This window comes from Propithecus coquereli, unplaced genomic scaffold, assembly GCF_000956105.1.
Source record: "Propithecus coquereli isolate 6110/MARCELLA unplaced genomic scaffold, Pcoq_1.0 Scaffold598, whole genome shotgun sequence".
Lineage (NCBI taxonomy): Eukaryota > Metazoa > Chordata > Mammalia > Primates > Indriidae > Propithecus > Propithecus coquereli.
The window spans coordinates 982,954-989,913 of NW_012151929.1; positions in this window are offsets into that span (position 1 = coordinate 982,954).

Consider the following 6,960-nt stretch of genomic DNA (forward strand, 5'->3'; position numbering starts at 1 on the left):
AAAAAAAAAAAAAAAAAAATTGTTGTATGGACTGGAGGAGCAGACTGTATGAAGCCAGAGAAATGATCCTCCAGTAGGAGCTGCCACCTCTGCCACAAGCAGGTAGGGGGATGAGGAGGCTGCTGCTGGAACTAAGTCAAGGATGTAGGCCCAGAGCTGCACCTCGGACTCAGTGCCACTGCTGCTGTTGCTGTCACGGAGACTGAACACTGGGTGCTACTGCGAGACAAAGGTCATCTCCAGGGCCTTGCCTGTCAGCAGAAATAGTCAGAGAAGCACGGCCTCATTTTCCCTTCCATTTTCCAAATCTCAAAAGAGTGCATTTTGCATCCAGAGCTCTAGCTGCAAGGGAGGCTGGGAGATGAGGTTTTTGGCTTCCAACCTCTGCAGTACAGGAAGCAGGTGGGAATGGATGCTGAGGGCCAATCCATCCATCTTCCATCACAGTGGGGAGGTATGGTAGAAGTTAATGCTGGAAAGATCCATTGGGGTTAGATTTTAAAAGGCCTTGAATGTGTCAGAGTAGGGGACAGAGCAGAACTAGGTAGCTGCCAAGAGTAACCAGTGTTCTGAAAGCTAACTGAGTGGTCTGGAAGGCAGATAGTTCTAGAGTGTGCATAAGAATCACTTGAGGATTATAAATTTGGATCGGTGGACAGGGCCCAGGAATCTGTATTCCTAACAGGCAAACCCCAGTCCTGCATTGCTGAAAACTACTGGTGCAGTGGAGGCTCCGGAGAAGGGGGTTCTGTCTAGAACCCAGGAGTCCAGGGGCTTAAAACCCCTCTGTCCCATACCCACGTGGAGCCAGCCAGTAACACGCAGAAGCATTTCCTTGAGTTATGACCCACTTTGTTCTGAATGTCAACTCTGGCGCTGGGGCTTAGGATCTTCAGGATCCTATTTCGATTGCAGGGGTTTGGTTAGAGAGAGTCTTAAACCTTGAGGAGTTTAAGCATTTGACAGAGAAGAAGAGTGAAACAGAGGCGACAAGAGAGGAAGGAAGGAGAGAGGTAGCTCTTCTACCCAAAATGGCCTTGAGCCCCCACCACAACCCAGAGTTGTCCACGGCTCACACTGAATTGCAACACAAAATAGTCGGTTAAAATAGATTTTCCTTTTTCTTCTCAGTCACTTTCTTTTCTTGACTCTTACTACCCACACCCAGCCCCCACGTCCCCCAGTTCTGAGAGGAAGGCCACAGACAGATGAAAAAGCCCCGGCCTCCTCCCCTCACCGCCCGCATCTCAGCCCCAAAGCCAGAGCAGAGCCAAGTCTGCCTGGGCCAGGCTGCCTGGGCCTCTGGCCTTCGTGCTTCCCAGGGATACCCTCTACCCAGTTCCTGAGATGCTGGGCCCCCTTCAGAAGTGTCTGCAGCCTGGCTTAGCCAGAGTCCCCCAGGCCTTCCTCCTCCGGATAAGAGCAGGCTTGCAGGTTGGGGGAGGGGGTCAGTGCCCCCATCCCCCAGTTATTGTCACAAAGCAAAGTTCAGGAAAGGAGGGGGAGTGGGCAAGGATGGGGGTAGTTGGCGAGCCAGGTCCTTGCTAGTAAATCAAAGTTGGTTTCCCAGATGGAGCTGCAGCCGCTTTGATTTCTCAAGGCGCCCCCTCCCCTTCTGCTGCCTCCCCTCACCCCCAGCTCCACGGTTTCAATTCCTCCCTGAAAAGCAGCGAGGCCTCCTTTCAAACCAGCCCAGCTCCTCCAACTCCCAACAACAGCTTCAGTTACAGGAAAGGGAAAGGGGAGGGGGTGAGGTGGCCCAGCCTGGAGGGAAAGAGAGAAATTCTGGGAGAAGAGAGGGGGAGAAGGGAGAGTGGAAAGAGAGGAAGGAGGAGGGAAGAGATGGGGGGCCAGGATGGGACAGCGGCTCCTCCGCTGGAGCGGGAGGGGAGCCCCAGCTGGGAGTCAACCTGCCTCAGTCCTCCCTCCATGGCAAGCACCCCACACCCACCACCCTGGAGAAACTTCTACACCCACAAGCCTATGATTCAGGCTCTCCTGTTCCTCTCCCCTTGGTATTAGGTTCTAGAAAGTTCTGGGAGACAAAATATCTTACCCATTCATTCCCATGGACATTTATTTCCCAGATCTAGAAGGCAGAGTCACCCCAAGAACCTCACTAACCTAACCCAGCACTGATTTTTCAGCTTCGTTTTCCCCAGTCTGCTCTGCGCCAGCCCACCCTTTCCTCTTGCTCAGCCTAGGCCTGGGCTAATTAAAGTCCTTAATTAATAGATCATCTGTTTTATTTGTTTAATCCTTTTATGACCCATTTTGCCTTGCAGAGCCCTTGGGGCAGGGTGCTGGAGAGATAAAGGGGATGACAGCTGTACTCTGCCAAGTCTCCTCTCCCTCTGCCCCAAAGCGAGGAGCAGCCTTGGACCAGGCTGGGGCAGAGTGAGGTGCACTGAAGGGACCCACACGTGGGCGGGAAGTGGCGCCCCAGGAGTCCTAGATCTCCTGGTTATTCTGTGGCCAGTTTCAAAAGGCCATTTCCCTGAGAGCTAAATGGAGGGTGGAGTTCAGGGAGAGGGAATTTGGTATCTCACCTGAAGGTGGACTCAAGGTCTTGGTGGACAGGTGGACAGGCTCGGGAGAGGGAAGGAAAGGTAGGTTCGCCCAAAGCAGAGGAAAACCCTGTGGGGCAGGGGAGAGGGTAGCCAACTATTAAATAGATTCTCTGAAGGTCAGACCCGTTGTTCACAGAGTGTCTAGGACCTATCCCATTTAGAGTAGAATATTGTTGCCTAGATAATAAAACCTTTGAGTCTTATAGTATCTGAAATTATGTCCTCTTCCTCACTCCCTGCCTCCTAAACATGCACATAGCCCTTTCCTCTTTAGGGTGGAGGGGACCTCAGTGGGAAGGAAAGAACACTGGCCCAGAATTGAGGAAACAAACAGGGGACCTGTACTCTGCCAGGGCTTCTTGGAGCAGGGGGATTCCCTGGAGAGTCACCATACCAGGCATTATCCCCTAGAAGAGCCATGCAGAGGAGAGAGAGAGAGGACGGTTTCTCTGTAAGGAATGGGCTGCGGTGGTAAGGATTGAAGGGACAGGGAACATAGGCAATTACAGGGACATATGCCACTAGTGTGCCTGTGGCAAGATGAAAGGCCAGAGACAGGAGGATTTGAGGGCGGGCGGGAGCCCTGGGCTGGGAGTGGTCCTCTGTGCTCTCTTCTCCTGAGAGTGCCTGTGTGTGTGTTGGACGTTGCCAACTGGCTGTCATTTCACTCATTTGTGACAAGCAAGCCTTTCATCTTGTTTGGGTGGCATTAAGCAAGGACAGTTTCAATGATCTGAACATAATATTTGCACGGCCCCCTACATCTGGCCCAAAGGTAAAATCAATAAATAGTTTGATGATCCCTTTACACAGATGAGAAAGCAAAAGCTGAGGAAGGGAAAATGAGTTGTCTGAGGCTACCGGGCCAGGGTGGGTGGAGCCAGGCCTGCAGCCCAGACCTTCTGAGCCCCAGACCAGGTTTCTTTCCTCCCTGTCAGCTATTTCCTTTGCTCTCCTGTCACGTTGAGATTTCTGCTCCAGCAAACCCCTCCTCCCGTGCCATGGAATGGAGCGTGTGGCAGGTTTACAGTGGGCACCTAATAATTATCCCAGATATCAGATTTATAAGCCGGGATGATTGACAGTAGTACCCCAGGATTTGGGAGAGAAGGGGCACTTCTGTGTCTTGGGGACACCTAGGCTCCTGGCCCACAGCAGAAGCCTAAGACCAAGCAGAAATGATCATTAGGGAGGAGCAGGAGACTGTGGCCCCCTAGATTGTAGACTCCATGAAGCTAGAGCCTGAGTCTCTGCAGACTGTCTGCTTTGCATATAACAGGTGCTCAATAAATTTGTTGGATAAAAATAATAGCTACTATTTGCCAAGTTTTTAGCGTAGCACAAGGTCACAGTGAGTGCCATACATATCTCATTAAATTCTCACAACCAAACAGAGCAAATAAAAATTCTAACTTGTGGCAGGGCCCATGGTGGCTCATGTCTGTAATCCTAGCACTTTGGGAGGCAAAGGTGGGAGGATCACTTGAGGCCAGGAGTTTGAGACCAGCCTGGGCAATAGTGAGACCCTGGCTCTACAAAAAGTAAAAAAGTTAGCCAGGTGTGGTGGTGGGCACCTGTAGTCCCAGCTACTTGGAGGCTGAGACCGGAAGATCCCTTGAGCCCAGGAGTTTGAGGTTGCAGTGAGCTGTGATGATGACACTGTACTCTATCCTGTCTCTAACAGAGACCCTGCCTAAAAAAAAAAAAAAAAAATCTAACTTAAGGCTTCCAGGCTTGCAAGAGAAGAATCTGAGCCTTGTGACATATTCATGTTGGCTAGAATCTAGAATCACTCCTGGCCTGATCACTCCTCAGTTTCCCTCCTCCTTGGCCCCATGGCCCTTAAATGTGGGTATCCGTCCAAGCTTTGGCCTTCCCACCCAATCTGTCTTCCCTACATGATCTTCACCATGCTCATACCTCCAACCATAGGCTAGAAGTACCGGATCTAAATCTAGTCCAAAGCTCCCACCTGGGCACTAGCTTAGACTATCCACCTGCCTTCTGGACACCTTCTCATGGATGTACCACAGGCTCAGCCTTGCTCGACTGTGCCCATTATCTGCCCTTTCCCTGTGTTCCCTAAGCAGGATAATGGATCAGGGCACCTAGGTCAGAAGCCTTGGTTTGTCTCCTCCCTTACTTTCTCTTCTCAGGGTCCATACTGCCACATTTCAGTTCCTGCCTTCTCCATCTCTTGCCTGGTCTCTTGTGATCAATCCCTGACTGGTATCTCAGGCTTCCCCCATCATGTTCCTCAAAGCTGCCCAAAGGCACTATCTAAAATGCAAGTGTGACCTTTCCTAAACTCTCTGGGTGTAGGCCCATCTCCAGGATCCCAGACTGTGTGCAAGGTACCTAATATCCCTGCCTACTTAGAGCCTCCCCTGCCATCACTCCAAGATGCATGCGGGGCTCTAACAGGGCCAAGGTACTTGTGCTTCCTGCCCATTCCATCTGTGTCACTCAATCACCACGCCCTGCCCTTGCTCACATCGTCCAGAAGCATGTTGACAGAATGGAAAGTGCTGTGGCCCTGTGATCTGAAGATGTGGATTCTGGTCCTGTTCACACTCAGGTCCCTCACATGAAAGGAAAGAGTAATCATGAAATATTGTGATTTCTCCGTATTTCACGTACAAATGCTAGACAAATGTAAGATCTTTGTGGAATTGTTGCAGCAAGTGTTACAGCGGATGGTTCTGGGGACAAACTGAGTGGCACATGGAGAGTTGGAGAATCAAGGTTCATTCTCAGAGGGGCTCAGAGGGGTCTTGCCACCAAATTCTGAGCCCCATCTACCCAATTTTTCCCACTTTTATTAAGTTGGGGTGGTCCGAGGGGTGGGGTCTCAGGTGGCTGATGCTGCCAGGTAACAGGTTAGTTAATGTGTTAGGTAATAGGTTAGTATTATGTTAATGCACCAGGTAATAGGTTAGTTGATGCACCAGGTAACAGGTTAGTATTATGTTGATGAGGTCTTCCGTGAGGGGTGGGGGTCTCAGGTGGCTGACATGCCAAGTAATAGATGGGGGTTTTCCTTATCATTATCACTTTTCTTCTAGGCTACTATAAACTCTTGAAGGGCAGATGTGCCATCTTTCTCTGCATTCTTCACAGCGCCTACTATGGTGGTTTGGAAACTGAATAAAAGCGTGCTGAAGGAATGAAAGTTTGACCGAGTGAATAGAAGAATGTCCTTTGTTTCCATTTTCCAGCTCCAGCTTTCCATCTGCCTTGGGGGGCTGGGGAAGGGATAACTGTCATGTAGGCCTGGCCCTAGGGCAGGAAAACAGGTTTGTCATAGAAATAAATTGAAGATGTTGTGTGTACATTGGAGATTTGCACTCAATTTCCTATCAGATTGTGAGCTTCCTAAGTGGGGTATAGGAGCCTGTCTTATTCATTTTTGTTTCCACCACTTAGCTCCAGTGCTTGGTACCAGCTCTAAAGATGCCTTGAGGTGGCTTAGGTGGGAGGACAGAAGGAGCAACAGCTCAGGCTCAGATGGGGCCCTGCGGAGAAGAGAGAGGACAACTTGAGGGGACGACTTTCCCAACCCTAATCTGCTCTGGGAGAAAATGGGCTTGTGGGTAGAATAAATAGGGGTACTGGAAATGGGATGGACAGAAAAAAGGCATATCCCCCTCATTTTGTTTTGTTTACTTTTAAATTTTTAATTATTATGGGTACATAATTGTTATATATCTTTACAGGGCACATGTGATGTTTTGATACAGGCATACAATGTGAATTCATCAAATCTGGATAATCAAAGTATCCATCACCTCAGGCATTTATCATTTCTTTGTGTTAGGAACATTCCAGTTCCACTCTTTTAATTATTTCAAAGTATACCCTAACTTATTGTTGATTATAGTCACTTTCTTGTGCTATCAAATATTGTCCATTCTATCTATCTAACTATATTTTTGCATCCATTAACCATCCCACTTATCCCCCTCCACACTACCCTTCCCAGCCTCTGGTAATCATTATTCTACTCTCTGTCTCCATGAGATCAATTGCTGTTAATATTCAGCTCCCGCATATGAGTGAGAACATGCAAGATTGTCTTTCCGTGCTTGGCTTATTTCACTGAACACACTGTTCTCCAGTTCCATTCATGTTGTTGCAAATGGCAGGATTTCACTGTTTTTGTGGCTATGTAGTATTCCATTGTATACATGTACCACAATTTGTTTATCCATTTATCCATTGACGGACACTTAGGTTGATTCCAAATCTTTGCTATTGCAAATAGTGCTGCAATAAACATGGGAGTGCAGATATTTTTTTGATAAATTGAATTCTCCTCCTTTGGGTGTATACTCAGCAGTGGGATTGCTGGGTCATAGGGTAGTTCTATTTTTAGTTTTTTTTTTTTTTT